Raw genomic sequence first — 19,393 nt, forward strand, 5'->3', positions numbered from 1 at the left:
GTAATCTCTTAAACTCTAATTTCGGGACGAAATTCTCTCTAACAGGGGTATGATGTGACAACCCGAAATTTCTATCTTGTGCAGCCATTCAATTCAATCAAAGTCAGATTTGTTTCTGCTATCTTTTAGCATTTTTTAGATGCTGTTTGAGTGTTCTAAGCCTAGTAAATTCAAGGTTTGGGTTTAGGGATGAGTTAACGTAAGTTCATCATGTTGCATTCGAGCCAAGAACTCCATCAAGATGAGTTTATGACCACAAACATGAGTTTACGGCCGTAAACTCAAGGTGGCCGTGAACTCATGCCCATATATATGTTATTCCTTCATTTTTTTACCCTTTCTCACACTTCCAATTCTAGAAAATCGATTCTCTCTCAAGTATCATCAAGCATTTTCATCTTAATCTTCAATTATGTAAGTGTTTCTTCCATTGTTTAGTTGATATCTTACTTAATCTAGTGAAACTCCATGATTTCATCCATGAAATTACCTCTTTTGGTTGGATCTTCAACATCATCATCTTTCACCAAGAACACCAAGAACACACACTAGTTCTTGGTGGCCATGAACACCCATTCAAGCTTCAAAAATGTAAGTATCCTTTCCATATACTAGTTTCCCATTAGAAGCTTGAATTACACCCTTGAAATCAACCACTTTTGATGGATCATTAAGAGTTTACGACCATGAGCATCTCCCTTGGCCGTAAACCCTTCTCAAGAACACCATGGGCCTTGAAAAACATTGACCGAAAACCCTCCCCATGATCTTCTTTGGCCGTAAACACCTTGGCTGTAAACTCCATGGCCGTGAACCCCTTTGTGTGGCCGTAAACCCCCTTAATGCAATCATATGTGATTGTAACACTTCAATCTAAGTGTTTCCTAGTCCCTAAGGTGGTTTCCTTGCATGATTAGTTGTATATACACTAATTATATCCATATATGTACCATTATATGCTTAATAGGATCTGTTTGTGCCCGAGGCTTCACTTGACACTCAGCATCCTTTACCGATCTTACATTCATTTCACTCACTACATGTGAGTTCATACCCTTAACTTGTATTTTAAATGATTTTAAATGCTTTTATGGGGGGGGGGGATACAAGTAGAAACATTATAATTATTATATCAATCACATGTGATTAATAACTATCAAACAAAGTGGATTTCTTATACTTCAAAACTGTGTTATCAAACAAACTATTTCAAAATGTTTTAGAAACTGACATTAAGACATCTGTAACCATTCAAATGGTTAAAATTCCTTTATATGTTAAAACTCTTTTATATGCTAAACTCTTTATCAAATTATTTTTAAACTTATATATTGTTAAAATCATGTCTATATAGATATAGTTATATAAATAAGGTTGAAAGGACTTAGGACTGATAACTCACTTTATTTCCTGTTCCTTGTTTTGTTGGGGACTTAAAGTATCAGTTGTTTGTCCAAGAGTCGTTTGAATCTTAGTTATATATTGTGTATATGTACGTAGATATAAAAGTTCTTCCAACCAGTTCAATACCTTCGGGTAGCAAAGGTGTACACACATAATCATTTATTCAAACAACATTTGTAGTAAACTATAATAGGTATAGTTTAGGAGAATAATACTTACTATTTATAGAACCATGAAACGTACAAGAGTCAGTTCAAACATACTATAACGAGAAACAGTTCAAACATACTATAACGAGAAACAGTTCAAGCATACTGTAACGAGAAAGAGTTCAAACATACTATAACGTGAAACAGTTCAAACATACTACAAGGAGAAACAGTTCAGACATATTATAACGAGAAACAGTTCAAACATACTATAACGAGAAACAGATTGGAACATACATCCTTTTACATGAATAGAATAACATTTATTTGAGTCTACTTCACGGCTTAGCAATATAATTGCTAGGTCGCATTTTGTAACTAGAGTCTCTTGGAAGGAGAGCGGACATTGTGTGTATAGATATATACGGGACTGACAAGCCCGCATCCCTACTGTTTCGCTACAGTTTGGCCGACAAGGCCAAGGGGTGACAAATATCACATCCATTTCGATGCCAGCAGGTCGTCGTGTTAATCATTTGTCAATCAGCATGGTTACAACCACATCATAATTTAACCTTAATTAAACAAATTGGTTTTGAGGTAGTTAGTGCTTCAGTAGTTACTTATTACAACATTACTGTACACTGTCATTTTCCCATTACATTCATTTAGTGATCTTCTCGCATAAAAGGTAATGTAAACTATTATCTAGTAATAAAAGTCATATATTTGGGAAAACTCTCACTTTTACAAACAAACAAACATACAGAACAGTTGGGTCTTGGTAGAAGACTACTCTCCATTTTAGTAAAAAATATAGGATTTTCTAGGAAGTATGCAAACTTTACATCAAACATTTACAAACTTTACATCAAACACTTATAAACATTTTCTTCAAAGTTATACAAACATTTGACACTAAAATACTTATGAACTCACCAACTTTAAAGCTGATCCTCTCTTTCAAAATAACTTGTATTCTCAGGTCACTAGTAGACAGGTACAGATGGCCAGTTTTTGAGAAGACGGAGCACTTTCAGACTCGTCTTTATATATATATATATATATATATATATATATATATATATATATATATATAGTGTCTTGCAAATACATTCAGAACACACATGTATAAATTATACTCTTAATGCAATGGATGATGTTGTTGCTTGTTTTATTATTATGCATTGTTATGATACTATATATGACGTCCTCCACCCCTGAATGTTTCCGCCAATTCGGTTTGGGGGTGTGACACATAAACACTGCAGGCGTATTGGTGAGCCCAAATGGAATCCCCACGAACTCGTAATGCCCATAATGATTCCGAAATGCGGTCTTCTCCATGTTCTCCTCTCTCACCCTTACCTGATGATACCCCAACCTCAAGTCGATGTTAGAGAACCAAGATGCACCCTGCAACTGGTCAAAGAGGTCTTCAATCCGCTGAAGGGGATAACGGTTCTTCACCGTCAACTTGCTCAACTCCCGGACAACTGGCACATCTGAAACTAAAGTTTGCTCCCCTACCCGAGTATCAATCACATACAGAGGATAATTCATACAATCATACTAAATGTACTTCGGAGCCCTAGCTATCGAAAAAAACCCTGATCTGATCGTGGTACCATCTCTACAGATAAACAGTTCTCCTCCACTTGGGGTTCGAACTACCACCTGCTGACCCTCGTAGTCTGTCATAACACCAAACCTGCTATGCCAATCCATCCCCACTATCAATCATACATCCTCCATGGGGATCATAATCAAATCAATCAGATAAGGTACTCAAAAGATCTCCAGAATACAACCCTGCCCCATTACGAACTGTAGATGCTAGCATAATTATTATAACAAGCTACTACACGAATAACTATCCATTCAAAAATTAAACCGAGGATCAGAATTTCGTACCTACGATTTCTTGCATTTCAACCATGACCGCTTGCAGGACGGCGGACATCTTGGCTTGCACTCCCTCCGTTACCTATGTAGGATAGTCAGGTTTGAGATGATCCAGCTGGTGACAGTGAAAACACATCTGATCCTTCTTGCAGCCACGAAACACATTCCCTCTTTCTCCACACTCATAACATTTGAACTTGTGACAAGCAAACCCGTGGGTTCCCCCACACTTCCTGTAGATATCAAAGCTCCCTTGTCTTCCAGCACCCAAGTTAGCAGCTACGGTCTCCTCGTCCTTTAATAAAAGATCCCTCCTCCTCATTTCTACTCATGACCTCTCAACAAGATCTCCCCCAGTAGTCATCTCATCAGTACCCCTTGTAGTTTGCAAGGCTGCAGTTCGTTCCTCAAACTTGGTAATTAACCTGCCAGTGATCTGATCCACGATATCAGACAATTCTTCCTACAATATTTGTGAAAAATCAATGCTAATCATTTCCCAAATTTGGTCAACATTTAACTCCGACCTATCTTGGCTATCAACTTTAGATCCTAAACCAGATCCCCTTGCGAGTTCTATACTAAGACGGAATCAAGAGCATCAGAATTCCCACAATAGATATTGCTAAAACCACATGACGGGACTACCCCTTGGGGTTTGTGACTTCATTGCAACGCGTATGAGTCTTGTGCTTCCAGTAGTACGGGCCGATACTACCTACCATATCTACCCGTATTTGTCTCAAGGATCAGCACAACCAACCTAAAGTAGTACGACAACTAGGATACACATACATCCTATCCTCACACTTTCAAGAGTGGCTAATCCTTCCAAAATGGCCTGCAAGATCCATATTAACTCATAATGATGATCCCGAGCACTTGCAAAAACATAACACGAGAAATGCATGCACCCTAGGCTATCCTAGGACCCACATCTTACCCTTCCGCTAATTGCCAAACGACCCCTATTGGTTCTAGTTAACTACTGCATGAATACAATCATATGCAACATGTAACATCCCAAGTTTTGTCCATAGGAATGGAAGGGTAAAGTCTTGAAGAGCCTAAGGGATAAATTTTAAGTTTGGGAACAAGAAGAGTACGTTGCACGTACATAAGGATACACTGAGCGTACTAGGGCGCGCCCTAGTACGCTGGGCGTACTCATAAATGAAGGAAACCCTAATGTCTTGGCTTGGGGGCTATATAAACATCCTTATGACTCATTTCTCTCCTCCTTCTCAGCCTCCATCTTCCAGAAACGTCCCCAAACCCTAGGTATTGTGCAAGAGTGTGAGTTGGTGGGTGTTTCGATGTCACACCCCCAAACCAGAATGGCGGAAACATTCAGGGGTGGGTGACTTCACATAGTACCATAACAATTGAATATCGTAAAGAAAGTAACACAACCATCATATATATATATATATATATATATATATATATATATATATATATATATATATATATAATAAAAACATACATTGTTGCGTTATACATGTTTCTAAAAGAATATTACAATAAGATGGTTTTAAATGTTTGATAATAAACACCATAGCGTTCCTTCTTCAAAAGCTGGTAGTTACCTGTATTACCGATTCCCTGAGAAATACAAGTGTTTTCGAAAAAGTGTCAACAATAAAGTTGGTGAGTTCATAAGTGTTTTTGTATTGAAAAGTATGTCATTTTGGAAGAAAGTAGATGAACGTAGTTTCCAGAAAAATCCAATATTTTCCTCATTTAGTTTGCAAAGTTCCCCAAAGTTGGGGTGCGTTAGTATATTTTTCGTAAAGATAAACTTTGTGCTCAAAATAATGTAAATACTGAATGCATATATGAGTCTCGTAAATCAGTCTTATTTTTATACTATCGTGTGAGTTTTATAACCATACTATTGACACAGACTGCCTGTAACAACATTCTTTAGGTGTTGTAGTGTTATGACATTTGTCACCCCAGACCTGCCGGTCTAACTGTAGCTAACAGTTTAGGTGCGGGGTTGTCAATCCCGTATAGATCTATACACAAGTATCACGTTCTCCCTCCAAGAGATTATGGCTTATAATACAGGACTTGAAATGCATACATGAAATTACGTTGAAGTTGAATATCACACATCACTTAGTATAAAATAGATTTACGATAAGAAAGTCTTTATTTCGCTTCAGATGAAAGTATATCATTTTTTCAATATGTATACGTAAAAGTGTATGAATAACTCGTAAACTATACCCATTATAGTTTTTCTGAAAATGTATTCTATTTGGTTGAAAATAACTTGGTGAATCACTAACCCTTTGCGTAAAGTAAAATGCTGATATCGAATAATGATAAGATAGAATTTGTATTATATCTATATAAATCGATACGTTTTCTTGTATTGTACTTGTATTCCCCCCCTAAAATATGAAAAGACTTGAAAAGTAGGGGTATGAACTCAATTGTTTGGTTTGGAGAGAGAGAGAGAGAGGGTCTAGAGTCGGATAGAACTTCAACCGTGGAAAGTTGCGTCTCCGAGCTTCTCGGGGATCTCGGTGGCATAGAACCTTCATCAGGGCTCGGGTGCGGAAATTGAGGGTTTCGGGACTGCTTCTGGTGCTTGCAAATGTGTGAGAGTATGTGTGAGTTTGAGAATGTGTGCCTAAAATCCGGAGCTTATGCCTTCTATTTATAGAGCTAGAAGGGCGAGTACGCTGGGCGTACCACCGGAGTACGCTGGGCGTACTTCGGTTACGCTGGGCGTAACTTCGCGTCATGGCTTACGACTCCGGTCTAGCTAGACGTAGAGCTGCAGCCGATGGGACTCGACCCTGCACCTGAGTACGCTGGGCGTACTCCTACATTACGCTGGGCGTAATCCTGGCTTCCATCTTCTAAATTCCATAACTTTCGCGTACGAGCTCTGTTTTTCGCGTTCTTTATATTCACGCGTAGGTGAGATTATGCTCTACAACTTTCATTTAGACTCCGTCGGTTGGTTTTGAATTTATTTTTAATTCTATGTTTTTAATAGGCCGGGACTGCTTAAGTCCATTAAAAATTCATAGTTTCTTTATCCGACGTCAGTTTTCGTTTGTCTTTTTATCATCTTACTCCTATTGTGGAGATCTTCAACTCTCGTTTAGGTCGCATTAGCTAAATATTGTTCGATCTTCAATTCGAGTTTTTAGCTCTCTACTACCGTTATGAAACTTTGAAAATTCGTAACTTCTTCATACGAAGTCCATTTTGGGCGATCTTTCTATGCACGCTCACCATTTAACGAAATCTACGACTTTTGTTTCGATACTTAAGGCTAAAATGCATTTTATTGAAATTTCACTTTTTACGTTAAATAGTGTTTTTACCGGGTGTGTCCTAAATATTTGAGTGGTTATAGTTTCTTCAATATAACTCGGTTTCGAAAGTTCTTTATGTTTTTGGAAACCTTAGCACGGTATCTAACATTTGATGCATCCCAATTTAGATATTTGAACACTTTATTTTCGAGGTTAATTTCGTTGATTCCAAATAGCTTTCGTTGTATTTGACTTTCGAGTGTTACATTGCCTTTGAAAAAAATATAGGGTTGTCACATCATCCCCCCGTTAGGGGAATTTCGTCTCAAAATTTAATCTAAGACCGCGTTTACGGGTTACGGAAGAGATACGGGTACTTTTGCTTCATCTGATCCTCGCGTTCCCAGGCGAATTCAGGTCCTCGCTTGGCGATCCAGTGGACCTTTACAATAGGTATGCGGCTTTGTTTAGTCCTTTTTATTTCCCGATCCATGACCTCCACTGGTTCTTCTACGAATTGGAGATTCTCATTTATTGCAATTTTGTCTAGAGGGATGAAAAGGGTCTCATCGGACAAGCACTTCTTTTGGTTTGATACGTGAAAGGTAGGGTGTACGTTATGGAGTTCCTGGGGTAATCGAAGTTTGTAAGCCACCGGACCGATCCTAGCAAGGATCTCGAATGGTCCAATGTATCTTGGGTTCAGTTTCCCACGCTTTCCAAAATGTATTAGTCCTTTCCAGGGCGAGACTTTTAGTAGGAAACGGTCTCCAACCAGGAATTCCAAGGGTTTCCATCTTTTATCCGCATAACTCTTTTGTCTGTCCCTTGATGCCTTCAGTCGTTACCGGATTTGAACAATCTTTTCCGTGGTTTCCCTTATGATTTCTGGTCCGGTGAGAGTGTTGTTTGTTGCTTGTCCTCTTGCTAGCTGCGTGTCACCTACTTCCGCCCAACACAGAGGTGATCTGCACTTACGGCCATAGAGGGCTTCGAACGGGGCAACCTTGATGCTAGTGTGGTAGCTATTGTTGTACGAAAACTCGACCTAGGGTAAATGGGTGTCCCATGCCTTGCCAAAATCGATTACGCAAGCTCTCAGCATATCTTCTAGGGTTTGTATGGTTCTCTCACTCTGGCCGTCGGTTTGTGGGTGATATGCTGTACTCATGTCAAGCCTCGTGCCTAGGGATCTTTGCAGCGACTGCCAGAACCTTGAGGTGAATCTACTGTCTCGGTTTGAGATGATGGATATGGGCACACCATGCAGTCGTACAATCTCTCTGAGGTATGTTCTAGTTAGTTTCTCCATTTTATCCGTTTCTTTGATCGGTAGGAAGTGCACGGATTTAGTTAACATGTCGACGATCACCCAGATGGTGTCGAGTCCGCTTGCCGTTTTGGGTAATTTGGTTATGAAATCCATGGTTATCCGCTCCTACTTCCATTCGGGTATTTCTGGTTGTTGTAATAAACCCGAAGGCTTTTGGTATTCCACCTTGACTTTGGCGCACGTCAGGCATTTGCTCACGTAGGTAGCAATTTCGACTTTCATGTTCGGCTACCAGTACAACTTCTTGAGGTCCAAATACATCTTATCGAAACCGGGATGTATGGAGTATCGTGTCTTATGGGCTTCGTCCATGACGATTTCTCTGAATCCACCAAACTTCAGTGTCCAGATTCGATCCATGAAATAAAGAACTCGATCGCTCTTGGCCTCAAGATTCTTATCCATTCCCCTTAGGGCTTCTCTTGTCACATTTTCAGATTTCAAGGCTTCTATTTGGGCTTCCTTGATTTTTGTGGTCAGGTGTGAATGGATTGTCATAGTTAGGGTCTTCACTCAGCGGCCTGAGTATTCCTTTCGGCTAAGTGCATCAGCCACTACATTAGCCTTCCCGGGGTGATATCGAATTTCGCATTCGTAATCACTTAGTAGTTCTACCCATCGTCTCTGTCTCATGTTAAGTTCTTTTTGGTTGAGGATATGTTGGAGGCTTTTATGGTCGGTGAAGATTGTACATTTCGTGCCGTAGAGATAGTGCCTCCATATCTTTAGAGCAAAAACGACTGCTCCTAGCTCAAGATCGTGCGTCGTGTAGTTTACTTCATGCGTCTTTTGTTGCCTTGAGGCGTAGGTGATGACCTTCCCTCGTTGCATCAGGACACACCCAAGTCCTTGGTTTGACGCATCGTAATAGACCACGAAGTCCTCTGTTCCTTCTGGCAAGGTTAGGATGGGCGCACTACATATGGCTCGCTTTAGTGTTTGAAACGCGATGTCTTGTTTTTCTCCCCAGTCGAAGGTCATACTCTTCTGAGTTAGGGTGGTAAGTGGCTTGGAAATCTTCGAAAAGTTCTGTATGAACCTTCGGTAATACCCGGCGAGTCCCAAAAATTGCAGGATTTCTGTAGGGGTTCTTGGAGTAGTCCAACTCTCTATTGCCTTGATCTTGGAAGGATCCACGTGTATCCCTTCTTTGCTTACAACGTAACCTAGGAAATCTACTTCCCTAATCCAAAACTCGCATTTTGAAAATTTCGTGTATAGCTTCTTTGCCCTCAATGTTTCCAAAACTTGGCGGAGGTGTTGGCTGTGTTCTTCCTGGCTTCTTGAATAGATGAGTATATCATCTATGAACACGATCACGAATTTATCCAGGAAGAGGCGACATACTCGGTTCATCAAGTCCATGAACACCGCTGGTGCATTTGTCAACCCGAAGGGCATCACTACAAACTCGTAGTGACCATAGCGTGTTCGGAAAGCCGTTAGCCGTTTTGGGGATGTCTCATTCTAGTACTCGCAGTTGGTGATATCCAGATCTTAGGTCGATCTTTGAGAAGTAGCTTGCTCCTTGTAGTTGATCGAACGAATCGTCTATGCGCGGTAGGGGATATCGATTCTTGATCGTGAGTTTGTTCAGTTCTCGGTAGTCGATGCGCATGCGAAAAGATCCGTCCTTCTTCTTCACAAATAGGACTGGTGCTCCCCAAGGTGAGAAGCTTGGTCTGATGAAGCCTTTGCTCAGCAACTCGTTTAGTTGGCTGGACAGTTCCTGCATCTCGGCCGGGGCTAGACGGTATGGCGATTTTGCTACTGGAGTGGCTCCGGGGATTAAGTCGATTCTGAACTCGACTTGGCGTTCTGGTGGGATCCCTGGAAGATCTTCTGGAAAGATGTCTGGGAAGTTGCAGACTTCCGGAATGTCTTTAATGTTCTCCGATTCCCGTTTCTTGTCTACTACGTGGGCTAGAAAGGCATGATATTCTTTGCGAAGATATTTTTGTGCTTTAATACAGGAAATGATTTGTAAATATGAACTAGGTTTGTCTCCATAAATGACAAGAGTTTGGCCGTTTGGCAGATTGAGGCGAACGGCCCTTTCGTGACAAAGTATATCGGCATGGTGAAGGCTTAACCAGTCCATACCAATGAAGACATCGAAACTTCTTATTGAAATGGGCATAAGATCGATTTGAAACAAGTTCTCGTTTAAATTTAATGTGCATCCTATGTACATATCGCTTGCGCTTTCTGTTTTACCGTTTGCCATTTCTACAGTGAATATTCTATTGAGTGGTTGGGGTTTTTGACTAAGTAGATGTTTGAATTTATGACTCACAAAACTTCTCTCCGCACCGCAGTCAAAGAGTATGCATGCATAAATGTTGTCGAGGAGAAACGTACCCGTAACCACTGTGGGGTCAGCTATTGCTTCATTCTGTCCTATTGCCAACACTCTTCCCACACCGCCAGCATTCCTTTCCTTGGGGCAATCCCTCCTGAAGTGTCCAGTTTCTCCACACCCATAACATGCCTGGCTTACTCCAGTACCAGGAACTCGAGTGATTGGTCGCGCTGGTGCTGTACAGAAACGGGCAGTGTGCCCTTTCCTGTCGCAATTTTTACAGTGCATTTCGTGGCAGTTACCTTGGTGATGGTAATTGCATTTGTTGCACTTTGGCAGGTTCCCAACATATTGCTTTGCTGGCGCAGGGGTAGAAGGGGTTGTAGTGGGGGTAGTAGCGGCATGGACCGCCACCATTTGTTTCTTTGAAGGTTCTTGTGAAGTTTGACCTTTCCTCTTGTTCCATAACTTCTTCTTGCTGTTGTTGTTGGCACTGTTGTCGTGGTTGTTGCTTCTTTTGGTTGGTTCGACGATGGTCGCAACACTCTGACAGACACCGTGATCGACAAGAGATTGCGCCAGTTCCTTGGCGCTGTCGAACGTCGTGGGATTGGAGGCTAACACACTTCCTCGAAGTTGGGGTGATAGTCCCCAGATATACCTTTCCACCTTCTGGCTTTCCAGGACCATCATTCCTGGGCAAAGTATTGTCAAATCACTAAATCTGTTGGTATAGCCTGTAATGTCCGAGCCTACCATCTTAAGGTCCCACAGTTCTTGTTCGAGCTTTTGGATCTCGCCCTTGGGGCAGTACTCTCGTAGGAGCATTCGCTTCAGGTTTTCCCAACCCATGGAGTTCGCCACTGGTAGGGTTAGTGCCTTGACGTGGCCATTCCACCACGTTAGGGCTCTCTCGGAGAAAGTATAAGCGGCGAATTTCACCTTGCTTTCTTCGGGGAATGCGCAAATCTCGAACACGGCTTCCGTTTTCTCTATCCATTGGGATAGAGCCATCACTCCCTCAGTTCCACTAAAGGGAATAGGTTTGCTGTTGTTGAAGTCCTTGTAAGTACATTCCCCGGAACGACCCTGGTTTAGGCCATTTGTAGAGCTGCTTATTTCTCCACCTGACCCGTTGTTACTGATTTGTGCAATTGCTACGGTTACAGCGGCTGTTACGGCGGCTTGGAACATTGCAGTATCCATAGTTGGAGGGGGTGGTGGAGGTGGTGTTGCAGCTGGGTTTTTGCGTGGTGTTTTGCGAGGAGGCATGTTCTGGTAAAGAAATAATAATAAAGACTTATAAGTTTCGAGTGAATTGACAATTGTGCACTAGGGGGGTTAGTCATATCTTGTAATTTGTTTTGACATTAGTTAATGGTTCCTAAGTGAATATACCAAATTAAATAATCCGATGAACCTCGATGGTTATATAAAGACATACTTTATATATATGTCGCACATACGGTGCGTTACATTATGCTTTATAGGAAAATTTTGACCTATCTAGAGGTCTCCGATTACAAGTACAAAGGAAATAGGAAGAACTTTATCCGAGGTCCTATTCTTATATCAAAATTGTTGGAGTTGAGCAAGTTCTACTTGCGGCGTGTTGTGCGTTTTGAGCTAGATTCTGCATCCGAATGTTTGACTCCCATTAAACGTCTCTCAAGAACCGCTTGTTGCTCCTTCATCTCTCTTATTTCAGCAAGTGCTGCCTCCATTTGGTTTTGAAGCGCCCCTATGTGGAGTTGGGTATCTTCGTGTAGTTCGTCCAGACGACGGATGTCTGTGGCGTTACCTTGTGTAGCAGCATTGACCTCACAAATTCTGGCCGCTTGCATGTCCAACTGGTAGGTCTGGGTGGCTATCTGTCCCACAAGGACGGGAAGCGCCCTATCGGCTGAGCCTCCTCCACTGACATTGTAAAACTCCCGACACATGCCGAAGGGAGGGCGTACACCTTGCTGACGGCTCCAATAGTAGAGGTGGCTTCCCCAGATGGGAATAGGAGGTTGGTAACCCATTCTAACTTCTAGAGAACGAGGAGCGAGTGGGTTGATCACTTCCGGCTCGGAGTCTGTTCCATCCGTAACTTCCTCTTCCTCCTCTATTGGCTCTTCTTCCTCTTCGACTTCCTCATCGACTTCGTATTCCTCTCCGACTTCGACTTCGAATTCCTCTGGGTCTTCTTCTGGGTCTTCCTCTATCCATCCACCATTACCTTGGTTTGGGTAGTAGGGATCTCCTGGTAAATGGAATCCGACCATTTTGTCTGTACTAGGATAGAAGTATAAGAATTTTATAAGAAAAGAAATTTCTACTTAACGACATCCTAAGTTTTGCTATATATTGTGATGTGCAAGTTTATTTATTTATTTATTTATTTATTTATTTATTTATTTATTGTCCTTATATTTTTATAACAATACTCCTATAGTATTTCAAATTGGCGAATCTAAAAGAATTTTATTTGGTAAGTTTTTTGGTTTGTTGTCCACTACGACCATTCCTTGACGTACGTTGGTCAAATCCAGGATAAATATAGTTGATCAGGCTATATTTATTCTCGATTTGATTACATACCTCGAGGCCCAATCATAGCATCGCAACTTGCCTTAAATACTTTTTAGAAACTTGGTTATGATACGAGACCGATGCATGCGTATAAAAATGTATATTTTTAAAAGACAATATTTCGTTTATGAAAAACATGTTATTAGAGGGTTTTTAGTCCTTTTTTTTGCATTTATAGTTTGTATATCTTATGTGGTTCGATATACTTAGTTCACTATAAACCTGGCTCTGATACCAATCTGTCACACCCCCAAACCAGAATGGCGGAAACATTCAGGGGTGGGTGACTTCACGTAGTACCATAACAGTTGAATATCGTAAAGAAAGTAACACAACCATCATATATATAATAAAAACGTACATTGTTGCGTTATACATGTTTCCAAAAGAATATTACAATAAGATGGTTTTAAATGTTTGATAATAAACACCATAGCGTTCCTTCTTCAAAAGTTGGTAGTTACCTGTATTACCGATTCCCTGAGAAATACAAGTGTTTCCAAAAAAGTGTCAACAATAAAGTTGGTGAGTTCATAAGTGTTTTTGTATTGAAAAGTATGTCATTTTGGAAGAAAGTAGATGAACATAGTTTCCAGAAAAATCCAATATTTTCCTCATTTAGTTTGAAAAGTTCCCCAAAGTTGGGGTGCGTTAGTATATTTTTCGTAAAGATAAACTTTATGCTAAAAATAATGTAAATACTGAATGTATATATGAGTCTCGTAAATCAGTATTGTTTTTATACCATCGTGTGAGTTTTATAACCATACTATTGACACAGACTGCCTGTAACAACATTCTTCAGGTGTTGTAGTGTTATGACATTTGTCACCCCAGACCTGCCGGTCTAAATGTAGCTAACAGTTTAGGTGTGAAGTTGTCAATCCCGTATAGATCTATACACAAGTATCACGTTCTCCCTCCAAGAAATTATGGCTTATAATACAGGACTTGAAATGCATACATGAAAGTACGTTGAAGTTGAATATCACACATCACTTAGTATAAAATAGATTTACGATAAGAAAGTCTTTATTTCGCTTCAGATGAAAGTATATCGTTTTTCCAATATGTATACGTAAAAGTGTATGAATAACTCGTAAACTATATCCATTATAGTTTTTCTGAAAATGTATTCTATTTGGTTGAAAATAACTTGGTGAATCACTAACCTTTTGCGTAAAGTAAAATGCTGATATCGAATAATGATAAGATAGAAGTTGTATTATATCTATATAAATCGATACGTTTTCTTGTATTGTACTTGTATTCCCCCCTAAAATATGAAAAGACTTGAAAAGTAGGGGTATGAACTCACTTGTTTGGTTTGGAGAGAGAGAGAGGGTCTAGAGTCGGGCATAACTTCAACCATGGAAAGTTGCGTCTCCGAGCTTCTCTGGGATCTCGGTGGCGTAGAACCTTCGTCGGGGCTCGGGTGCGGAAATCGAGGGTGTCGGGACTGCTTCTGGTGCTTGCAAATGTGTGAGAGTATGTGTGAGTTTGAGAATGTGTGCCTAAAATCCGGAGCTTATGCCTTCTATTTATAGAGCTGGAAGGGCGAGTACACTGGGCGTATCAACGGAGTACGCTGGGCGTATGCGTTACGCTAGGCGTACTTCGGTTATGCTGGGCGTAACTTCGCGTCATGGCTTACGACTCTGGTCTAGCTAGGCGTAGAGCTGCAGCCGATGGGACTCGACCCTGCACCTGAGTACACTGGGCGTTCTCCTACATTACGCTGGGCGTAATCCTGGCTTCCATCTTCTAAATTCCGTAACTTTCACGTACAGGCTCCGTTTTTCGCGTTCTTTATATCCACGCGTAGGTGAGGTTATGCTCTACAACTTTCATTTAGACTGCATCGGCTGGTTTTGACTTTATTTTTAATGTTATGTTTTTAATAGGCCGGGACTGCTTAAGTCCGTTAAAAATTCATAGTTTCTTTATCCGACGTCAGTTTTCGTTTGTCTTTTTATCATCTTACTCCTATTGTGGAGATCTTCAACTCTCGTTTAGGTCGCGTTAGCTAAATATTGTTCGAGCTTCAATTCGAGTTTTTAGCTCTCTACTACCGTTACGAAACTTTGAAAATTCGTAATTTCTTCATACGAAGTCCATTTTGGGCGATCTTTCTATGCACGCTGACCATTTAACGAAATCTACGACTTTTGTTAAGATACTTAAGGCTAAAATGCATTTTATTGAAATTTCACTTTTTACGTTAAATAGTGTTTTTACCGGGTGTGTCCTAAATATTTGAGTGGTTATAGTTTCTTCAATATAACTCGGTTTCGAAAGTTCTTTATGTTTTTGGAAACCTTGGCACGATATCTAACATTTGATGCATCCCAATTTAGATATTTGAACACTTTATTTTCGAGGTTAATTTCGTTGATTCCAAATAGCTTTCGTTGTATTTGACTTTCGAGTGTTAAATTGCTTTTGAAAAAAGTATAGTGTTGTCACATCATCCCCCCGTTAGGGGAATTTCGTCTTGAAATTTAATCGAAGACTGCGTTTACGGGTTACGGAAGAGATACGGTTACTTTTGCTCGCGTTTACGGGTTACTGCGTTTACGCGTCAACAGATCTGAAGTTTGGGCTTAAGTGCTTAAGCCATTAAGCACTTATGAGAGTTTTTGTTCAGCTCGCGTATGCCCTGCGTAGGTAGAAGTATGCCCCGCGTACCGGGTCAATGGCCCGTTTTCCAGTAAACAAGAGTCAAAGTACGCCCCGCTTACTAGAGGGGTACGCCCAGCATACATCCTCTGTTGGTGGTTTTTGATATTAGGCTTCGAGTTTGGGCTGTCTATGGACTAGTTGGACTTGGACCTTTGCTGTACATTTTGGGTAAGGTGTTTTGGGCTAAGTCTTGGTTTTGGATCATGGAGGTAGGCCCAATTAGGTAGTTTGGCCCAATTTGGAAAGTTGGGCCAATGTTGGGCCTTGTTATATGGACTTGAATGATGGGTTTGGTTTTGGGCCTTGGCCCCAAATTAGAGGAAAGCAAATTAGCTATTATTGTATGAGTGATTCTTGGTCAAGATTTATACTCCCGTGTGTTGACTTATTATTTGCTATTCTGGATAGTTCAGGATTGTCGGTGAGACACTGGTTCGGGAATCCGTTTCTTCAGTTTAGATCGACATTTCAAGGTGAGTTATCCTCACTATATCAACAGGGTTTAAGGCACCAAGGCCGGCCCTTTGTCGGATTGTATACTTGTATTGGTTTGATATGCATATTGATCTGTTAGATCGGCATCCTGGTAATTAGGACGGTACTATGTTAGTGACCTGGTTTAGGTCGATATCCTAGTATATAGGATGGTACTATGTTAGTGACCTGTTAGGTCGGTATCCGTGATAGGATGTTGCTATGCTATATGATCTGTTAGATCGGTTTGTTATATATGGACTGTTATGTGATTATCTGTTATATGTGCACATGGTTGTTTGTTTGGGATTGGATTGAGGCGTGTCTTGCTTTGTGCTGTAGGCTAACATACCCAGGGTAGACCGGTTAGACTGCAGACCCAGAAGGGTACATGGTCAGGCCGAAGGCCCGACGAGCGGTCCGGAAAGGCTGAAGGCCTCGCAAGGGCGGCCCAGACATGCCAAGGCTCGGAGAGTGGACTAGATAGACTGAAGCCCCGGTGTGGGCGGTCCAGTCATACTGTAGACTCAGAGAGTGGACCAGGTAGACTGAAGGCCAGGTGCGGGCGGACCAGTCACTCTGTAGACTCAAGATGCATGGCTGTTCTGTTCTTGTTATATGATATGTTTATGGTTATTTGAGGTTGGTATTTTAGGGGTAACTCACTAAGCCTTCGAGCTTACATTTATCGATTATTTTTTCAAGTTTGGCGGATGACCGCGGGAAGGCAAAGGCATGACCGTAAACTTTCCTCGATTTATGATTATGATTTCTGGGAACTCTGATATAAAACTATTTTGGAAACCTTTTTGTAATAACTATTTACATTTTAAATGTTTTTAAAAGTCTAAAATTTGGCATGATTTTATGGGTGTTACAAGTTGGTATCAGAGCCTTGGTTTGAGTGAAATGGAGGAACACTCATGTGAATCCAGTCTCAAATCAAGGAAAAAGATTAAAAAAAATGATTTCAAAATGGTTTTCAAAGTAAGTAAAGGAGGATGCAGAGTGTACAATCAGCCTGAGCCAGCAAGTAGACCCCAAAATACCATACTGTTATATGATATTGCGGTTCGTTAGAACAACTTGCTAGTACTAGGCTAGGGATCTTCAGGAATTGCATGATAGAATTGCCTGATTACATGATGCTTGCTAGCCTAGGGTTTTCCTTATATGAAATTGACATCATTACTGTAGTTATTTAGTGTATGCATCACGGTTATACATAATTAAGATCTTATAGCATGAGAATGTTTGATTTGGCCTTATGTTTTGTTCTTGTATGATTAGGGACTTAGGGTAGGATTGGATATTTGAAAGTCTATAGGGTCCAGTGTTATATATGACTAGCATACACTAGTGCTGCAGGGTTGGTGGAAGTTTCATGGATGGGTGGGTTGTGAGAGGACGGGAGGCCAGTTATGAGCTATTAGTTCCCTCCAGGGGTTAGGATTGAGCACTCGATATAGTTGTATATATTGTTAGGGTGTTGTGGTGATACTTAAGACAAATATGGGTAGGTATGGAAGGTAGTATGGGACTGTACTACTGAAAGCACAGGACCCATACGCGTAGTTAGGAAGTCACAACCCCTAGGGTTGGTTTGATAGTTGGTTACCATATTGTTATATGGAATATCTGATATTTTCCTGGTATATTTCATCATGGTAGTTACGAGGCGGTTTGTGACCAGATCCGGGTCAGGATCAGGAGAGGGAGATCAGGATGTACCAGTGCCCAAGACCGTTGTTCAGATGGGGATGGATGAGTTGGACGCTAGGATTCGAGAGATCCTTCATGATGAGGTTGCAATTATGTTTCGGGCACAACTACCAGAGATGTTTGGGTCAATTAAGACCACCATGGTTGAGTACTTTGATGAGCGCTATGCAACCCTTTAGGAGGCGGATGCCGTGACAGCTGCTGCAGCTGTATCAGCGGCAGGGGTGGGAGCCGGTTAAGATTTTCAGTATCGGGACTTCGATAATACGAAGCCCTCGACTTTCGATGGGATTCAGGATCCGATCGTGGCCATGAGGTGGATGTCTGATGTGGAGGGATGTTTCTTCACATGTTCGTGTCCTGCTGACCAGAAGGTCGGGTGTGCTCTGAACCTGATGAGGTTTGGAGCAAAGGATTGGTGGAGGTTGATTACTAGATCATATTCGGATGAGCAGCATGCTGCGGTTACTTGGGATCGATTTTGGGATATGTTCCGTACCTGTTACGTCCTGTGAGTTGAGCGGGAGAGGCTAGCGTAAGAGTTCTTGGATCTGCGGTAGGATATAGAGTCGGTCACGGAGATCACTCGCATGTTTATTGAGAGGGCGATGTTTTGCCCCGAGTTTGATTCGGAGCAAGCTCAGATGACCCGATATCTGAGTATGCTCAAGACGGACATCAGGCAGTTCTGTCCACGCAGAGATGTGATATCTTATTGGAGTTGTAGGAGGCCGCAGGTGGCGTGAACGTGAGATTGAGTTACAGTTGCGAGAGCAGAGGCATGCCCCGGTGTAAGAACGAAAATTTTCAAAATAATTTTTCATTTTTAAAACATTCATTCATTCATAAAATAATGTCAAACACATTGTATCAAATGTTATTGTCACAAAACATCTTCCCAGAATCTCTACAAGAACTCCAATGCGTGTGTGTACGAATCATACCAGCGCCTTCCCGCGCTCATCACTAGTACCTGAAACACATAACACAACAACTGTAAGCATAAATGCTTAGTGAGTTCCCCAAAATACCACATACAACACATATGCCACTCGAGGCTATAATACGACCCTCCGGTCGATGTGTCTCAGCGGGACCCTCCAGTCCTGTAGCTAGTTGGACCCTCTAGTCCGGTCATAGCTCGTTAGACCCTCCGGTCCGGTCTATATCATCATACAACATACAAATATCACATAGCACATAATCTCATACATAACACAGAAGACCCTCTGGTCATCGCATAGTACCACTCCAGGTAACGTAAAGTGAGAAGACTCACCTCGATGTCTCGGTAAATATCTGACTCGGAAGAAGTGTGATCTAGCCTCCGCCTAATCACACAAAATAATATACTCATAAATACAACTGTACTCAACCCTAAAAGTCAACAAGGTCAACGGTCAAACTTTGACCCGACTCATCGAGTGCACTAGGGCGACTTGGCGAGTCTACACGTGTCCACTGACTCTCTTAGATCCTCTCTTGGCACGTCGAGTACTCCCTTTGGATCGACGAGCTCCACCTGGCATGAATCGCGGGGCCACCCCGACTCAACTTGCCGAGT

The sequence above is a fragment of the Lactuca sativa genome, chromosome 8 (assembly GCF_002870075.4).
Source record: "Lactuca sativa cultivar Salinas chromosome 8, Lsat_Salinas_v11, whole genome shotgun sequence".
Lineage (NCBI taxonomy): Eukaryota > Viridiplantae > Streptophyta > Magnoliopsida > Asterales > Asteraceae > Lactuca > Lactuca sativa.